The following is a 20487-nucleotide window of genomic DNA, read 5'->3' as shown; positions in this document are numbered from 1 at the left end:
CCTCCCTCCCCTTTCTGCATGCATGCCACTCCCCAAGTCCACTGATAGGGGAGGTTCTCCTCTTCTTTCTGATCTTAGTCTATCAGTTCTCATCAAAAGTGGCTGCATTGTCCTCTACTGTGGCCTGATAAGGCTGCTCCCCCCTCAGGGGGAAGTGATCAACGAGAAGGCCAATCAGATTATGTCAGAGGCAGTCCCTCTTCCCATTACTATGTAACCCACTTGGACACTGAACTGCCATGGGCTACACCTGTGCAGGGGTTCCAGGTCATCTCCACCAATAGTCCTTGGTTGGAGTATGGGTCTCTGGGAAGTTCCCTGTGTTCAAATTATCTTGTTCTGTTGCTCTCCTTGTGGAGTTCCCGTCCCCTCCAGCTCTTACTATTTCCCACTTCTTACATAGAATTCCATTCACTCTGCCCATCAGTTGGCCCTCAGGCTCAGCATGTACTTCGACAGTCTATACTGCAGAAGCTTTCAGAGGCCCTCTGTGGCAGGTTTCAAGGTTGTTTCCTGTTTTCTTCTGGCTTTCAGAGGCCCTTTGTAGCAGGTTCCGAGGTTGTTTCCTATTTTCTTTTTCTTCTGATGTCCATCCTCTTTGCCTGTCAGGATGGGGATTGAACATTTTAGTTAGGGTCCTCTCTTTTGCTTAGTTTGTTTAGATGTACAGATTTTAGTGGGTTTATTCTATATTGTATGTTTATATGAGTGAGTATATACCATGCGTGTCTTTTTGCTTCTGGGACAACTCACTCAGGATGATCCTTTCCAGGTCCCACCATTTACCTGCAAATTTCATGATTTCCTTATTTTTCATTGCTGAGTAATACTCCATTGTATAGATGTACCACAGTTTCTGCATCCATTCTTCAGTTGAGGGGCATCTGGGCTGTTTCCAGCTTCTGGCTATTACAAATAAAGCTGCTACAAACATGGTTGAGCAAATGTCCTTTTTGTGTACTTGTGCCTCTTTTGGGTATATGCCTAGGAGTGGTATGGCTGGATCTTGAGGAAGCGCTATTCCTAGTTGTCTGAGAAAGCACCAGATTGATTTCCAGAGTGGTTGTACCAGTTTACATTCCCACCAGAAGTGGAGAAGGGTTCCCCTTTCTCCACAACCTCTCCAGCATGTGTTGTCCCTTGAGTTTTTCATCTTGGCCATTCTGATGGGTGTAAGGTGAAATCTCAGGGTTGTTTTGATTTGCATTTCCCTAATGGCTAATGAGGTTGAGCATTTCTTTAAGTGCTTCTCTGCCATTCGATATTCCTCTACAGAGAATTCTCTCTTTAGCTCTGTTCCACATTTTTTAAGTGGATTACTTGGTTTATTGCTTTTCAGCTTGTTTAGTTCTTTATATATATTGTATATGAGTCCTCTGTCAGATAAAGGGTTGGTGATGATTCTTTCCCAATCTGTAGGCAGTCGCTTTGTTTTGATGACAGTGTCCTTTGCTTTACAGAAGCTTTTCAATTTGATGAGGTCCCATTTATTGATTGTTGCTCTTAGAGCCTGTGCTGTTGGTGTTCTATTCAGGAAGTTCTCTCCTGTACCAATGAGTTCTAGGGTATTCCCCACTTTTTTTTCTAGCCGATTTAATGTGTCTGGTTTTATGTTGAGGTCTTTGATCCACTTGGACTTCAGTTTTGTGCAGGGTGATAAGTATGGATCTATTTTCATTTTTCTACATGTAGACATCCAGTTGGACCAGCACCATTTGTTGAAGATGCTATCTTTTTTCCATTGTATGGTTTTGGCATCTTTGTCAAAAATCAGGTGTCCGTAAGTGTGTGGGTTTATTTCTGGGTCTTCTGTTCGATTCCATTGATCCACCATTCTGTTTCTATGCCAGTACCATGCAGTTTTTATAACTGTTGCTCTATAGTACAGCTTGAGATCAGGGATGGAGATACCTCCAGAAGATCTTTTATTGTAGAGGATTGTTTTAGCAATTCTCGGCTTCTTGTTATTCCATACGAAGTTGAGAATTTTTCTTTCCAGGTCTGTAAAGAATTGTGCTGGCAATTTGATGGGAATTGCATTAAATCTGTAGATTGCTTTTGGTAAGATGGCCATTTTTACTATGTTAATCCTGCCAAGCCATGAGCATGGGAGATCTTTCCATCTTCTCATATCTTCCTCTAATTCTTTCTTCAGAGACTTGAAATTTTTTTCATACAAGTCTTTGACTTCCTTGGTTAGGGTTACACCAAGGTACTTTATGTCATTTGTGGCTATTGTGAAGGGTGTTGTTTCTCTAATTTCTTTCTCAGCCCTTTTGTCTTTTGTATACAGGAGTGCTACTGATTTTTTTGAGTTAATTTTGTATCCGGCGACTTTGCTGAAAGTGTTTATCAGCTGTAGGAGTTCCCTGGTAGAGTTTTTTGGGGTCACTCATATATACTATCATATCATCTGCAAATAGTGATAATTTGACTTCTTCCTTTCCCATCTGTATCCCCTTGATCTCCTTCAACTGTTTTCCAGCACTATGTTGAAGAGATATGGAGAGAGTGGGCAGCCCTGTCTCTTCCCTGATTTCAGTGGGATTGCTTTAAGTTTCTCTCCATTCAGTTTGATGTTGGCTATGGGCTTGCTGTAAATCGCCTTTACTATGTTTAGATATGTGCCTTGTATCCCTGATCTCTCCAGTACTTTAAACATGAATGGATGTTGGATTTTGTCAAATGCTTTTTCAGCATCTAGGGAGATTATCATGTGGTTTTTTTCTTTCAGTTTGTTAATATGGTGGATCACATTGATGGATTTCCGTATATTGAACCACCCCTGCATACCTGGGATGAAGCCTACTTGGTCATAGTGGATAATATCTTTGATGTGTTCTTGGATCCGGTTTGCAAGTATTTTGTTAAGTATTTTTGCATCAATGTTCATAAGGGAGATTGGCCTGAAATTCTCTTTCTTTGTTGAGTCTTTGTGAGGTTTAGGTACCAAGGTGATTGTGGCTTCATAGAATGAGTTTAGTAATGTTCCTTCTGTTTCTATTTTGTGGAATAGTTTGAAGAGAATTGGAGTTAGCTCTTCTTTGAAGGTCTGGTAGAATTCTGCGCTGAAGCCATTTGGTCCTGGGCTTTTTTTGGATGGGAGACTTTTGATGACCGCTTCTATTTCTTTGGGGGATATAGGACTATTTAATTGATTTACCTGGTCCTGATTCAGCTTTGGTAAGTTAAATCGATCAAGAAAATTGTCCATTTCATTTAGGTTTTCAAATTTTGTTGAGTATAGACTTTTGAAGTAAGTCCTAATGATTGTTTGGATTTCCTCAGTGTCTGTAGTTATGTCCCCCTTTTCATTTCTGATTTTGTTGATTTGGGTGGTGTCTCTCTGCCTTTTAGGTAGCTTGGCTAAGGGTTTGTCGATCTTGTTGATTTTCTCAAAGAACCAGCTCTTGGTTTCATTGATTCTTTGAATTGTTTTATTTGTTTCTAATTGATTGATTTCAGCCCTGAGTTTGATTATTTCCAGTCGTCTACTCCTTTTTGGTGTGTCTGCTTCTTCTTTTTCTAGGGTTTTTAAGTGGGCCATTAAGTTGCTTGATTGAGCTGTCTCGAATTTCTTCTTGAAGGCACTTAGTGCTATGAACTTTCCTCTTAGCACTGCTTTCATTGTGTCCCACAAGTTTGGGTATGTTGTGTCTTCATTTTCATTGAGTTCTAGAAAGGCTTTAATTTCTTTCTTTATTTCTTCCTTGACCCAGCTGTCATTTAGTAACAAGTTGTTCAGTTTCCATGTGTGTGTAGGCTTTTTGCTATTTCTGTTGTTGTTGAAGTCCAGCTTTATTCCATGGTGATCAGACAGGATACAAGGGATTATTTCAGTCTTCTTGTATCTGTTGAGGCTTGCTTTGTGACCAACTATATGGTCTATTTTGGAGAAGGTTCCATGAGGTGCTGAGAAGAAGGTAAATTCTTTTGTGTTTGGGTGTAAAGTTCTGTAAATGTCTGTGAGGTCCATTTGATTCATGACCTCTGTCAGAGATATTGTTTCTTTGTTTAATTTCTGTTTTGTTGACCTGTCCTTTGTTGAGAGTGGGGTGTTGAAGTCTCCCACTATTAATGTGTGGGGATCTATATGTGGTTTAAATTTTATCAATGTGTCTTTTACAAATGTGGGTGCTCTTGTATTTGGGGCATAGATGTTCAGGATTGTGATGTCTTCCTGGTGGAATTTTCCCTTGATGAGTATGAAGTGTCCTTCCTCATCTCTTTTTATTAATTTTGGTTGAAAGTCTATTTTATCAGATATTAGAATGGCTACTCCTGCTTGTTTCTTGGGTCCATTTGCTTGGAAAGTCGTCTTCCAACCTTTTACCCTCAGGTAATGTCTATCTTTGTGTCTTAGGTGTGTTTCTTGTATGCAACAGATTGCTGGGTTTTGTTTACATATCCATTCTGTTAATCTGCGTCTTTTTACTGGAGAGTTGAGTCCATTGATGTTGAGAGAGATTAATGACCAGTGGCTGTTAGATCCTTTGATTTTGATGTTGGCTGTGTTCATAAGGTTGTGTGCTTGGTTGCTTTTTGTTTTGCTGTAGTAAGGTTAATTATTTCCTGTGTTTTCTTGACAGAAGCTAATTTTCTTGGGTTGTATTTTCCCTTCCAGTGTCTTCTGTAATGCTGGATTTGTGTGTAGGTATTGTTGAAATTTGTTTTTGTCATTGAATATCTTGTTTTCTCCGTCTATGAGGACTGAGAGTTTTGCAGGGTATAGTAGCCTGGGTTGACATCTGTGTTCTCTTAGGGTCTGCATGATATCTGTCCAGGCCCTTCTGGTTTTCATAGTTTCTGTTGAAAAGTCAGGTGTGATTCTAATGGGTTTGCCGTTATATGTTACTTGGCCTTTTTCCCTTGCAGCTTTTGGTATTTTTTCTTTGTTCTGTATACTTACTGTTTTGATTATTATATGGCGGGAGGATTTTCTTTTCTGGTCAAATTTGTTGGGTGTTCTGTAGGCCTCATGTATCCTTATTGGCTTCTCCTTTAACTTGGGGAAATTTTCTTCAATGATTTTGTTGAAAATATTTTGTGGGCCTTGGAGAAGGGAGTCTTCTTTTTCCTCTATTCCTATTATTCTTAGATTTTGTCTTTTCATATTGTCTTGGATTTCTTGGACAGTCTGTGTCAGGAATTTTTTGGCTTTAACATTTTCTTTGACAGATACATCGATTTCTTCCATTGTATCTTCTACACCTGAGATTCTTTCTTCCATTTCTTGTATTCTGTTGGTTATGCTTACCTCTGTAGTTCCTGTTTTCTTCCCTAAATTCTTCCTCTCCATTATTTCCTCCATTTGTGTTTTCTTTAATTTTTCTAGTTCTATCTTCAGGTCTTGAGTTGTTTTATTTACTTCCTTCACCTGTCTGCTTGTATTTTCCTCTTTTTCTTTTAGTTCCTTCAACTCTGTCTCTTTGATTTCTTTCAGTGATTTAATTATTTCTTCTCTGAAGGCCACAAGCTGTTTGGCCGCATCTTCTCGTATTTCTTCACGGATGGCCCTAATCTGCTTGTCTTTATCTTCCTCCATTTCTTTACGGATAGCCATGATCTGTTTGGTTTTATCTTCCTCTAATTCTTTATGTATTTTATTTGTCTCCTCTATTATCCTCTTCATCAACATAGATGTAAGGTCATCTTCTTGATTTTCTATTATGCTGCATTGTTCAGGGCTGTTCGCCTCTGGATGGCTGGGTTCTGGAGATGCCATATTTCTTTGTCTTTTGTTGGTTGAGCCTTTACGCTGACCTCTACCCATTGGGCTGATTTAGGTGTTGGCTGTTAGTTTCTGTGCTTCCTGGAGTCCTGAGGTAGGGAGTATCCCCTTGGCCGGAAGATGATTTTTCCTGAAGGAGTCCTTCTCTGCTTTTTGGTTATGGTCACTGTATGGCCAGTGTTTGTCAGGAGTTGCCACTGCTCACCTCAGGTTTATAGCCCTGAGTAGTAGCTGTGGTCTATGTTAGGCAGGGGGGATCTCCTCTTACCCATAGAATTTCTCTGACAGCTGCCCCACTGCTGGGTTTCTTGTTATAAATTTAGTGTGCTGCTGCTCACTAAATTTCCATGTACAGTCCTCTTGAAGAAACTGCTGATTCCCTAGCTGTGGGGTTTTCTCCCAACAGGGAACCTCAGTCTGTTATCCTGGGGCGCACAGTTCTGTCCGGGAAAGTGGGAGGTGCACTCAGCAAGTCTCTGGGCCAGAGGCTGATTGCTCTGCTCAGGACCTGGAGAATGTGCACCTAGGTTGAGTTGTCGCCTGGGGGCACTGTTCTGGTCTGGAGGCTGGGTGCCTCACTCTGAACCAGAAGCTGTGTGTCTCTGTCTGGGATGGTGGCTGTAGGCACTGCTCTGGTCCAGACGCTGTGGGTGCAGCCCTCTTGAAGGACCAGGGATTCCCACAGTTTTGACAGTCTAGCTAGGAATAACTGGTTGATCCTTGGCACAGTATCTGAGGGCTGTTGTAATGGCTCTCTGGCTTTTGTAGGTCTGAGGATGCAGCTGTGTGTCCCAGTGCCCTAGGAGAACTCAATAATGGCAGCAGAGCACAGCGCTCCTGCCTGCACTAGAGTCTGCGTGAGTCCAGGAAGTGTTTTGGTGCTGGGTGTCCTAAGCGTTAGAGCTGCTGACCCCCTCCGCTGGGGGTTTCCTCCTGCCAGAGACACGCAGTCTGGTGCCCTGGTGCCCTGGTGCCCACAGTTCTATCTGAGGCGGCGAATCAGGTGCACAGGCAGGCGCCTGTGTCCCGGCTCTGGGTCCGGACTGGCTCTTGGGGCACCCTCGGAACCCGAGTCTTTTCCAGGGGATGTCTGGGTAACCTGAGGTTGGTCCCAATTGTTTCCTGCTCCATGGGGTTATCTCTCGACTGGGAAATCCAGTCTATGGTGTTGTGGGCCCACAGTTCAGTCTGGGACCGTGACCAGTTTATGCTGGCGGGTAGCTCTGGGCTGGCGACCAAGTGCCTGGCAGAACCAGGATCTCTTCCGCGGTTTAGCCGGGTGAGTTAAAGCTGATTGAATCCCCCACCGTGGGGTATCCTCTCACCTGTGAAACACAATCACTTGTGTTTTATGGCCGCGAGTTCTGATTGCTGGTCACTGTGCCAATCCTGCTGTGTTGCTTCTCAGAATGAGAGTCCTCCCGGCGCTGCCATCTTGCCCCGCCTCCAGCCAAAAGCTACTTCCAACACTTTTAAAAGATGCTATTATAAACTGTTTAGGATAGTTAAAAAAAATACTAGTTAATGGTTGGTCAGTCAGATTCATGGTCTTGCCATATGCTAGTCTAATTTATCACAGAAATATGCATTCTAGGTAAGTAGATAATAAATACCTAAAACAAACCTATTCAATGTATCTGCCTATTCAGATACACTATAGATAGATAGATATTGAGTATGCATTACGTAGATCTAAATACATAGGTAAATGGTCTTCAAAAACCTCAGAGACCTACAGAATTTAACTTTTTTTTTTTTAGTTATTATTTTAAGGTTCTTCTGGCAATGAGACATGTCAGCTCCTGGCAACATCCCATTCAACTTGAAAGAAGATGAAGAGCATCAAAGAATCCCCATTAGGAAATGTCCTCAAATGTGGCAAGCCAGCCACCAGGCACAAGAATTCTCTCGTTTCACTGCAGACAAAAATGCCTCTGAAATGGGCAAAAATTCAGTGTGGGGAAGTTAACTGCCTAGTTCTGCCATGACAGGGTAAGCAAATCCTTCATATTTCCTGCTTCACAATTAAGTCAGAGATACTGGGCCAGAAGGCTAAAGATGTTGCTCTAATGTTATAGAGAGAGACTGGGTAACTGTCCAGGCAGTGAAATGTCTCTGTCATTTTTTATTAATTTTGGAAGTTTCTTGCCTACAGTTATTGCTTACTCAGGTAATAATTTTATTCCTTCTCAAGTCTCTGATGAGATTAAAGACTAGATAGTTATAGTTTTACAATTAAGTTTAGGTGCTTAGGAGTTAAGATATTTTTAGGTCTAGATAGATGTTTTTATGCTGATAGATATAAGATATGTTAGAGATTGATTTAGGTTCAGAACTTTAGACTCATCAAGATAGTTAAGAGCCTGTGCTCTTAACTGCTGAGCCATCTCTCCAGACCTCCTTTTCATTCTTAATATCCCATATAGAACTTCAAGCAGTTCTAGAAACTGCACAGTGAACTGTGGGATGTAGTCCTTCCTTAGGTGCTTACTAGATTCCAACACCAGCATATGAGTCAGGAGCAGGAGGGTATCCTCATCCAATCATCCAGAAATAAAGGGTCCAGGGAAAGCCAGTGCTCATCTAAACCCCTTCACAACCATCAACAACTGGGGAAGTAAGAACTGCGATGATCAGCTCCAAGACTTCTCTAGTTTCTCACATGCCTTTTCATGAGTACCCAAGGAATCAGACAACATGGGAATGTTACTTCTGGGCACACTTGGGCTCTATGGGAGCTCTATGGAAAAAGGGAGGACTTCTTTTTTAACTGGGAGGAATAGGTACTAGAGTCGGGAGTTAGCCCAGCAACTTCCCAGGGTGAGGACTAAATCACACCTGCTTCTCACTCTTGCAAGCATCATCCTCAGGGCTCTTCCTTTTTCTACCCTTCTGCATAGTATATATTCTGGATTTAATGTATATCCAAGGATTTGAGGCAAAACCAAACCATATTATATTCCTGCCATGTCACATAAGTTGAAGTTTTTATTTCTCAAATAATTCAAAAGAGAAATGGTGGTACTGGTGTGGAACAGATTACACAATTGTATGTATCTCAGAAAACAGACCCTTAATGAGATGGGTGATGCTCTGTGCTTATAGTGGAAATATTCTAGGCTTTGGAAACAGAAAATAAGGAAAGATAAAGGCTGCATAATCTCATCACTGGGGCAGTCACTGGCAATCAGTTCACTCACCAGGCATCTGTTGGTGGAAATTCCCTCCAGTATGAATCCCCACTTAACCAGACCAGTTGGCCTCTTGATTTTTCTATTATCTCTTTTGTATTTTTTCTTAGCACTTTAATGGAAAACTTTGGGAGACCACACTGAATATTTCTAAAAAAGAACTACAGAATTTCATGACTCAGGTTAAAACTTTAAATGGCTAAACTTAACATATTTTTTTTAGTTGTATTAGTTACTTTTGAGTAGTTGTGACAAAAATTCCTGACAGAAGGAACGAAAGGTTTATCTTGGCTCACAGTTTCAGAAGGCTTACTTCGCAACTGCCTGAGCCTGTGCTCTGGAGCAGAAAATCACTGTAGCAGGAGTATGTGACAGAGGACAACTGCTTCTGTAGCAGCCAGGAAGCAGCAACCCAGGATAATTACCCATAAGGACCATCTTCTATGAGCTATTTCCTCTAGCTAGGCCTCGCCTCTTAGTGTTTCCAGATCTTTCCAAAATAGATCCATTACTGGAAACAAAGAAAGTAAAACATGAGCCTGGGGTGGGGGGTGGGGTGCTATTTCAGATTCAAACCATTACAGAGTTATACCACCCTTTGGGTTCTAAAGACACACTATCAGCTTGTTTCTAAGAGGTTCTAGGTCTAATATATAAAGGTTTAGGCTCCTATCAAGGTTTTGCCTTGAACCCTTGGATGTATATTAAACCCAGAATATACATTCTGCAGAATATACTCTGCAGAGGGCAGAGATACGAAGACCCCTAAGGGCAATGCTTGCTGGAGTGAGGTGGCATGATTTAGACCTCTCCCTAGGGCAGGCACTCCTCATCTATTTCAGTCCTACTCATGAGCTTCCCAGAACTCTAGGGACATTAATGAGTTTCCCCAGCCTTTCTCAGCCCTCATGTTTCACACTGACTCTCAAACTGTTCTTCTTTGTACCCTTCATTAGCACTGTTATCACTCTTGATCAGAAAAGTGCTGCATCCCAAGACTTTTGGCATGTGTGGGTAGTAGTACTCAGGTAGCTCCACCATCAGCCCCAGGAACCTGGCAATAGCCAAACACATCATCACCAGCTTGACATCTTTTCTGGCTTCCAGGAGCCAGGTGTCGGTGTCTGAACTAGTGCTGAATTGCCACAGCTTTATGACAGCTGCAAAGCACAAATCTACCTCTTGCACATGCACAGAGTCATCTTATAAGAACTGCCCTCTCTCTTGCTCTCTCCTTCCTGCACTTCCCCCAGACCCTGCTTATGCCTTTATTGTGCCCGCCCCCGCCCCAATAAACCTCTCATGTGAAGCCTGCCTTGTGGTGTGACTTCTTGGACTACACCGTTTAGCTCTGTCTCCTAAATCCCAATAGTGGTACACTTGGGAGGCTAGTAACTGGGGTTAGTGTGGGTTCACTCAGGTGCTCAGGCAAATGTATATTTTAAACTATTGATTTAACATTTATTTAATGGCTATGTGGGGAAAAAAAACCTGTTTTTTCTTAATAAAACACTACTGAAGTTTATATTAAAAATGTAATATGAAAAAAATTTATTAAATGGACGCTGCCTCCCAGAGCACCCTTAAAAAGATCACGGGTCATGGGTGGCACATGGCACATGGCTGTGTGACCAGCCTGGACCTGCTGCGGTCCTTGCCACAAGTGAGCCTGGCCAATCTGAAGCCCAATCCTACCTCCAGAAAGTGGGAAAGATGTCCAAGAGATCAGAGAAGAGTTGGGAAATGTGGCAGAGGCCATGAAAAAGAGAGGCAGAGAGGACCCTGGCTTCAGCTGGGCTTTAAGGGAGGGCTGACTACATTTTACATACGAATCTCAAAATATGGATTTAATGAAGGACATAGAAGGCACCAGTATCAGCCTTTGAGTCTTAGGAGACTGCAGTATCTCATTGATTGAGGGTGAGTTGATCCAACTCAACTATTGACTTAACCCAGCTTGTCAATGGGAGAGGTCTGACCATTCAACCACTTAAAAGGAATTATGGGGTCCAGCTGGTGGAAGACGGTGCTGATACTTTTCAAGTAAAAGTTAACGATGAGGTGCAGTTGGTGTCAGAATTAGCCATTGCTGCAATTGAAAAAAAAAATGGCGGTGTTGTTTCTACAGCCTTCTACCACCCAAGAAGTCTAGAAATTCTGTGCAAGCCTGTTCCAGTCTTTCTGCGGGGATAACCCATTCCAAAACGAATGCTCCCACCTAAATTGCTGGTGCCCTATTACACCGATGAAAAAAACCAGGGATACCTGGCCGACCCTACCAAGTTTCTGGAAGCAAGACTTGAACTCGCCTTGAAGTATGGCTACATTCTTCATTAAAGATGAACTCTTCAGAATGCTCAGAATTTGGAAGGATCCAAGGCAGATTTTCTTTGGTCTTGCTCCTGGCTGAGTGATAAATATGGCAAATAAGAAAATTCTGAAATCTACAGGTGAGAATCTCAAGTATTGCAGCTCCTGAACTCCCTTCCAGTAAAGCAGACTTGTTGAGAGTCAGACGGGCTGAAACATGGCTTCTTGTGGGTCTCAAATCCTCGGGGCTGATACTAGCCTTCACTGTGATTAAACCTTTTTTGCTCTTTTCAGGCAGCAAAAGCAGCACAGAGGAACTGAACTGCTGAGGTATATGTCTCAAAAATTCAATGGTGGCGGTCTTTAGAAAGGTGATTAAAAAAATAATCTACTTCAAATTACCTTTCTTTTGGGGGCTGGGGGTGGGGGAGTGGTTTTCAAGACCTCATTTCTATGTGCAACCCTGGTTGTCCCAAAACTAGCTCTGTAGACCAGGCTGACTTCGAACTCATTGAGATCTGCCTGCTTCTGCTGGGATTAAAGATGAGTGCCACAACTGCCTAGCCCAATTTAAATTAAAAAAAAAATTATTAAATGCAGTAGTTGGCACAATATGGAGACACAAGTATCTTAGCTCCTCCTGCTTCTACTCCTAGGGTGGATTCAGTTTTCTAGATTGGCTCCCAGGATTTCCTTTGCTCAGCAGCATCTGGAGAAATGGACACAGCGGGAAGAACAGCAATGGAATCAGAAGAGCCTGGTTAGTCTGCATAATAAAGGGCTCTCGTTGGGAGGGAGGGAAGGACAGAGAGGAGAACCAATGACAGGGGTGTTCAAAGAGTTTGAGGGGGAGACAGAGAGGGGTCATTTCCTTCCTGCCACATCACAGCCAGATGAGCCTCAGGGAAAGACAAGGAGAAAGATGCAGTTCTTTCCCACATGTGTACTGCGTGCTAAGAAGATATGCCTGCTTTAGCATCATGCATAAGATACAAAATGCTTAGAGCTGTATTTTTCTGCTGTAATCCTGGAACATGTTTTTCCTTTATGTAGCACCCTTTTTCCAATTCACCTCCTCTCTCTTTCTCCCTCTACCCCTTTCTTTCCTTTCCCTCTTCTTTTCCTTTCAGACTGATAGTCTTCCCCAGGAAGAGCAAGTGAATTTGTATTTTTTGGTTATGTAACTAGTTGCTTGAGGAAACTGGAACTAATTGGAACCTTATTCTAATGCATTTTAATTTAATTTTAGTATTTCAGCCTGTAGTCCAAGTTAGCCTTCTGGCTTATTGCCAACCTCTGGTTGCCTTATGCACTGGCACCCCTCTTGGCATCTTTGGTGGCAGGCCTCACAGATGGGGCAAAAATGTTAATTTTTGCATTATTAAGTTTTTCTTAAGGTAAAAATTTAATTATCTTTCAAACTGCAGCAAAATATTTGTGGCTTCAAAGTAGCTGGGTCCCAATGGCTAAGACAGAATGGCAGCATCAGTGTCAAATACTGGCTCCACATTTGGGCGTGGCATGATCAGACAGACACCCATGTCCCCAGACACTGGGTGATCCTATTTTCAGATCAATGACATCAGTTGTCTGAAGCTGCAGAAGACAGCATATTGTGACATGGCCTTCAGTATCTTCCTCTTCTCTCCCAGCTCTGATCTAAGATCTGAAGGCAAATACAGTTGCAGTAAGACTGGAAATCTAAGTAGCAAAGATCAAGACCTAGGAAACTGCCTCTTCATGCCATGCTACAGCCTGGTACTGCTGGGCAGCACCAATAGAACCATTGTAAGCCCATAAATGAAAAAAAATGCTGTATTGATCTGAATTCAGCCATTTGTTAAACAGCTTCCTAGTGTTTGCCTTATTCTCTTATATTTTTAAATTTAAATTTTAATATTATTGTGCTAGTGTATAGTGCATGGTGTGTGTTTGTGTAGATAGATAGATAGATAGATAGATAGATAGATAGATGATAGATAGATGATAGATAGATGATAGATAGATAGATAGATGATAGATAGATAGATGATAGATAGAGATAGATAGATAATAGATAGATAATAGATAGATAGATGATAGATAGATGATAGATAGATAGATAGATAGATGATAGATAGATAGATGATAGATAGAGATAGATAGATAATAGATAGATAGATAATAGATAGATAGATAGATGATAGATAGATGATAGATAGATAGATGATAGATAGATGATAGATAGATAGATAGATGATATATAGAGATAGATAGATAATAGATAGATAGATAGATGATAGATAGATAGATAGATAGATGATAGATAGATAATAGATAGAGATAGATAGATGATAGATAGATAATAGATAGATAGATAGATAGATAGATAGATAGATAGAATGCCTGTGCATGACTAAAGCCCTTGTATGGAGTGCAGAGGACAACCTTGAGGAGATTGTTCTCTCTTCCCACCTTTATATAGGTCTAGGAATGAGCTAGGGTTGTAAAGTTGTCAGGCTTGGGCATTTAGTGCCTTTATTTCCTAAGCATTCCATAGCCCTTGTCTATAGTCTAGTAGACTTCTGTACTAGATTTGTTGATGTTGTACCCCATGTTTCCTTCTTTACCAGGCTCATGTCTCTTAGCAGGGTGACTTAGTAATATTTTCATAAGGTCTCTCACTGTCTCAGAGAGGTGCTTCCTATCTACCACATTGGGTGTCCTGGTAACCTTGGTTGCACCCTTGAAGGCTCCAGGCTTCCTGAAGAGAGCCAACCTTATTGTGTAGTCACTAACATGATGCCTACAAGCCCTAAATGCTGTCTGCAAGAAATAGATTGGCCTGGTTTTCCTTGGCCTGTTTTTTTTTTCTTTTTCTTTTAATTAATTAAGTTATTTATTTACTTTACACCCCAATCACAGCTTCTTCCAGTCTTTCCCTCTCCCCCTCGCCTCCCCCCATCTATGCCTCCTCTCTTCTTCTCAGAAAAGGGAAAGCCTCCCATAGGAGGCTTGCCAGCCTTGGCATATCAAGTTGCAGTAAGACTAGGGGCTTCTTCTCCTATTGAGGCTAGACAAAGCAGCCCAGTTAGGGGGAAAGGGACTCAAAGGCAGGCAATGTAGTCAGAGGCAGCCCCTGCTTTCACTTTAGGAGTCCCACATGAAGACCCAGCTGCACAGCTGTTACATATGTGCAGAGGGCTGGGTCTATTTCAGTCATGCTCTCTGGTTGGTGGTTCAGTCTCCATAAGGTCCTATAGACCCAGGTGTCCTTGACCCCTCTGGCTGCTTCAATCCTTCCTTTTCCTTTTCCACAGAATTCCACAAGTTCCACTTAATGTTTGGCTATGGGTCTCTGCATCAGTTGTTGGGTGAAGCCTCTCAGAGGACAGTTATGCTGGGCTCCTGTTTGCAAGCAGAACAGAATATTATGAATTGTGTCAGGGGTGGGCTCCCTCTCAGGGCATGAGTCTCAAACCGGGCCAGTTAATGGCTGGCCATTTCTTCAAATTTTGCTCCATCTTTTATCCCCACACATCTTGGAGGCAGGACAAATTGTGACAAGTTTTGTGCCTGGCTTGGTGTATAATCCATCTCTTGGAAATCTTGCCTGGTTACAGAAGATAGCCTGTTTCTTTATATCCTCTACCACTAAGAGTCTTAGCTAGGGTCAACCTTATAGATTCCTAGGTTTCTAGCTCAACCCAGAGATATGCCCCCTAATCCAATTGTCTCCTCCAGTACTCTCTGAGTCCATCCTCTCCCCACTTTATCCCATCTGTTCCCATCCTCATCCTCACTCCAGGCCCCTCCCTCCACTCCATCCCATCCCGTGATGTCTAATCTCTTTCCCCTTCTCAGTGAGATGTAAGCATCCTCTTGTTACTTGGCTTCTTTGGATTGTAGCCTGGTTACCCTGAACTTTATGGCTAATATCCACTTACAAGTGAGCACATTCCATGTTTGTCTTTCTGGGTCTGGGTTACCTCACTCAGGATTCTGACCTGTGTACTCAAGAGCTGCTATTCTCTGTTGCCTTTGGCCCTCTCTGACAGGATTCTTTGGAGACCAGAGCCCTTTGTTTCTTCAGCTTGACTTTTAGTACTGCACCTCACTGTCACGATTGTCCCCACCCTAATCAGCACACTGCCCTGCTCTCCATGTGCCTAGAAGTGAATGCAAGACAGAAAAGCAGAGACCCTGTTAAGTGTGGCCAGTGGGAACTAGTCAGGTCCCATATTACTCACCTCCCAGGGCTTCAATTGTCTCATTTTGTTAGTTTCGTTTCAGGAACTGGATTAGATTAAACAGTTATGAAAAAGATCTTGTGGAATGCTCTAGAATTCTGTTGAGCATTTGGTGTGCACATTTGTTTTATTGAAAACATGCCATGTTCTGGATATGAAAGCAGATTATTTTAAAAGATAGAACCTGTCCTTAGAAACCTCCTTCTAGGTATGGAAGTATTGGTTCATGCTTTGTCCCCACTTGACTTCCAGTTTTCTCACTCTGGTAAGTAGACAACTTTGTGCTTATCACCTGGGGAGAGATATGATGCATTTGAAAACGGTAGAAAGAGTGTCTTCCCTGCTCTTTTTTTTTCTTTCTTTTTTAGTTTAAGCTTTTAGGGCAGAGGCTGAAAACTAGTGGCCCTTGGGACAGAACTGAGACTTGAACGTACTTTGTCTGATCTACAGTGTTGTCCCCACAACATGAATTGAATATTGACATTTCAAGTCAAAAAGGGTTGTACAAAGTGAAAATTTACACTTAAGAAAGTAAAATGGAAAATTTGGCAATTTGGACCTCAAAGAGAAAAACTTGCCTACATTTCTTTCCTAGATAAAAACCTTCTGGACAAGGAAGCCATACTGTAAAGCCTTAGCTTGGGCAGATGGAGTCATGTATAGCTCCAGAGGTTCATCATCAACATAGTAGCTTCTGGGGCCAGGATGAGAAACAGAAAGCTTAGTGGTAATACGGTGGTCCCAGAGCCAAAGCAAGGTGAAGGGTGGCTCTCAGGATATCTTGCTATATTCATCTCTGTAATCCGTGACAGTAAGTATCTCAGAACTCACACATAATCATCTAAGGACAGACAGTCCTTACCGTCAGCTGGAAGTGTAGCTCAGTGGATAGAGCACTCAGTTTACAGAGTGCATACAGGAATCACTGAGGTCTAGCATGGAACCCTGTGCCTAGAATCCTAACACTGGTGAGATGTAGGATCAAGAATTCCAGGGTCATTCTCAGTTATATGAATAGTTCAGGTCAGCCTGGGGTACACAAGGTCCTATCTCAGAGGGTGGGGAGTAAAGGAGGGAGAGTGCTTAATACTGAGATTATGTCTGCTACATAGTACGTATACACATAATACACATACAGTGCAAAGAACAGTAGCTCACAGTAGAAGTGGCCTTGAACTCTGGGAAAGTCAAATGTCTACTTTCTGCAGACCTCAGACCTCAGTTTGTGACGTAGACAGACACATACTCATCATTATACAAGTTAGGCTTTCCTCCTGAGTTCATGCTCCAAGGGAGCATATTCTTCTAAAATAACTCCAGGTATGAGCAAGAAGGTTGGTAAGGGAAAATGACAGTCGTGGCAGACTCTTCCCTTCCAAAATGAGATGAGAAACCATTCATTCCACAGAATGTGAAAACGGACTTGATCTTTACACTGGCTGTTCTTGGCACGTCTGGGTCACAGACTCTTTTGAGAATAAAGCTCTTCTGTTCTGAAAACACATAGAGACACAAAATTTGTTAGATTCCAGGGGCTTCACAGTCTATTCCTTTTGGAAGCACATCTGTGGACCCTAGGATAAGAACCCAACTCCATCTGTCACTCTTCCTGTCTCCATTTCTCCCAAGGAAGGTTCAGTGTAAAAAAGAAAAAAAAATGTCAGCCTATTAGAAATACAAAAAAACCTGCCACCCACAGACTGCCATCCCGGCATCCTCACCATCTGCACCTCAAAGCCCTAGCCTATTCCCATTTTCACCCACCTACCCTGGGCCTAGCATGTTCTCAGCCTTTTCCTGAGATAGCTTTACATGGATACACACTGTAACTAAAAAAGAATGAGGTCCTGTGTGTTCACTTTACTTCTGGCAGAAGACTCTCACATTGGCTGCCCACTATGAAATTCATTCTGGCCATAAAGACATCCTGGGTAAGAGATGCTTGAGCAGAAATGGTGCAGAAACATGCTGCTGAGGGCAATAAGAAAGCATTCCCACAAACTGGAAGCCATAGGACTGTTCTTTGGACTCGACTCAAGCACAAGGCTGGTTTATCACATTAGTATATTGAATGTTTGGTCACCAGGGAGTGGAAATGTTTGAGAGGATGACAAGGATTAGGATGTGTGGGCTTGGCTTGGCACCTTCTGCAGTGGTGCGGCAGGTACTTGAGGATGTGTGGACTTGCTAGAGGAACTGTGTCACTGGAGATGAGCTTTGAGGTTTCAAAAACCCATGCAATGTTCAGTTTCTCTCTCTCTCTCTCTCTCTCTCTCTCTCTCTCTCTCTGTGTGTGTGTGTGTGTAACTCTCATCTGCTGTCATGATGATAATGGACTAAACCTCTGAAACTATAAGGAAGTCCCCAATTAAATGCTTTGCCTTTATAAAAAGTTGTCTTGGGCTGGGCAATGGTGGTACACACTTTTAATACCAGTACTCAAGAAGCAGAGACAGAAGGATCTCTGTGAGCTTGAGGGCAGTCTGGTCTACAGAGCTAATTCCAGATCAGCCAGGGCTACACAAAGAAACCCTGTCTTAAAAACCAAACCAAATCAAACCAAACAAAATTGTCATGGTGTCTCTTCTTAGCAAAAGAACAATGACTAAGACACGTTTGATGGAGGGAGCCCCCTTTGTGTGGGAAACCAAGTAGCATGGAGCACCAGGGGAAAACGGAACATCACTCATGGATGGGAGCACTGCTGTATGTCTGCCACTCAGTTAGCTTTTGCTGCAAGAACCTGCAACAAGGACACAGCCACGAGTATTCTGTATGGTTAGGGGTCTTCCTGGTTCCCTAGACGATCATGAGGAACCCAGCAAGTGTTATCTTGTTTTCCCACTTGCAGCAGAAAGTATTAGACAGCATGATCTAGAAACGTCTCTTCCTGGTCCTAAGAATTTTCCAGTCCACCTGGCCTACATACAAAGCTTTTGTCGGAAATTTCATTGCTATCTTTGAATCACCAGATGGTAACTGTACTTAGTTTAGGAGAAACACTGCCTAGCAAGAATCAGTGGTAAGAATAACAACAGAAAACAGACACCAACACAGATACAGACACCAGCACAGTCACACAGACAGAGAGACAGACACAGGCACAGGCACACAGACACAGACATACAGGCATAGGTGTGTACATACGTGCCACACATATTCACAAATGGGTTGCATAAAGCAGTGAGGAATCATCTGTAGTTAATTGGGAAAAACAAAATGCAAAGCTGTCTGTTACTTATGAGAAAATACACCTAAAAAGTTATCAAACAGTCATACCTAAGCAGCTCTGCTGATTCAGAAGCTCTTGGGAAACGGGGCAGTGCACACTGGGCACTGACACCAGGAGACCTACTTTCAGTCCCAGCTTTTACCCTAAGACACTCCGGTGAATCACATATCCTTCCTCCAACTCAGATCTGCATCATAAAATTAAGGCAGAACCCAGCCAGACTGAGTATGCAATAAGCCACTTCTAGTAATCCATGTGTCTCTGGATTAGACTGCCACACTTTCGTTAATAACAATCCCAGCACTAGCTATGGAAGAGAAACATCACTATTTTGGCCTCTAAGACAAAAGAAAGAAACCCTATTGTTACACAAACACCTGTAATGCACCACACTAGTGATGGTTTGAGATAACTCCAAGGAGTCTCTGTCCTTTGCCAAATTAAATACCCTTTAAGGCCACAGAGTGCTTCTGTGCAAAGGAGCTGATGTGTCAGGCTAACTTGTCTCACGACACGGTGGGAGATGGTCACCAGGGCTTATCTTTCTACAGAAAATCTTCCAGCTCTTTCTAGGGCCACCACCATTTCTTAGTGCCCTTTCTCTCCCTGGACCTTCTCCGTTCACATGGCTGCAAAAATGGCTGTGGCAGGAAGGGCAACACAGATTTCAACTGTCTCCTGGGAGTTTTCTTCTCTACCATCAGTCCCCACTGGCTTTATTTTCTCTAATATCTCTTCCTTTAAGGCCCTCAAAGTTTTCTGGCCAGTGGAGGAACTCATGGCTCTCAGGAATGAAAAATATTCCTCGCCCAAGCCCCGACATCATGTATGAGCTACCACTACACTCTAGAACACTCATTGTGGTCAAATGACTCTGTGTATCAGACTAGATGCAGTGCAGCCTGTGGCTCCACTTGGATCTACTGAGGTAGGGTCTGTAGGATAAATCTGAGATTAGAATTTTCTCACTCATCTGGGTGAAGGTAAAGTTTAAATCTCATGGCCTCACAAGGTCCCTTGTCCAGTTTAAGGACAAATGAGTTACAGGCAATTTAGTGACATTCTTGGCAGTTAGATTGCATCAAGAAACAAGAGTGTATGACTTAAGAAACTATGCATGGCATTTATTTGAAACAGAAAGAAAAAAAATTCCATGGAGTTGCCTGCAGCTCATGTGGGGATTTCTGAGCACAGTATTTCTGTAGAACTTACCCTGTTCATCTGCTGCAAGGGAGATTTGCATTTACATGGTGAAAGCAAGCTGTTCCAATTAGCCACCTCATAAGAAACTGGCAAATAAACTACAATTAATTATGTGGAAAGACAAAACACCTAATCAAAGTGGAATATTCATGTCAGCATGCCAGAGAGTTGATTCTTTTGTAGAATTCATACAGGAAGGCAAATTGCCTTTGCATGCAGTTTGCTGGGCATGAACCAAAAGAACGAGATTCAGATGATGTCGAGGCTTTGAGATGTGACAACCAGTGGCCCAACACTCCCAAAGGGAGGGAATGAGAACAGACAAGGCTTTTGACAAATACTGCCTAAGGACCAGGCACCACCCTACTTTAATCCCTACAAGTGGTGAAGGGTGAGGCTTCTGACTAGCTGTCTGAACATCATGAACATGGAAACTCAGCCATAGATCTCTGCTCTGTTTTGGCCTTGCTTTTTGCTATTTGTTCTCTCAGTTCCTTATTGTTACTTCACACATGTCAACTTTATCTTTATTTTGTCCACTTAGAAGACAGTTGAATGGGATTCTTACACAGCCTGGTCTTATTGACTAAT

The 20487-nt window shown here is 42.4% G+C and overlaps 1 pseudogene; it reads left to right on the top strand.

Annotated features, from left to right (window-relative positions):
- Nucleotides 1–10534: 10534 nt before the first annotated feature.
- On the top strand, nt 10535–11401 carry LOC129670527 (39S ribosomal protein L15, mitochondrial-like; annotated as a pseudogene).
- Nucleotides 11402–20487: the final 9086 nt, after the last annotated feature.

Source organism: Psammomys obesus, unplaced genomic scaffold (genome assembly GCF_907164565.1).
Source record: "Psammomys obesus unplaced genomic scaffold, mPsaObe1.curated_primary_1811, whole genome shotgun sequence".
In the NCBI taxonomy this organism is placed as follows: Eukaryota; Metazoa; Chordata; class Mammalia; order Rodentia; family Muridae; genus Psammomys; species Psammomys obesus.
Note: the sequence above shows the minus strand (reverse complement) of the source record. Positions and strands in the feature narration are given on the sequence as shown.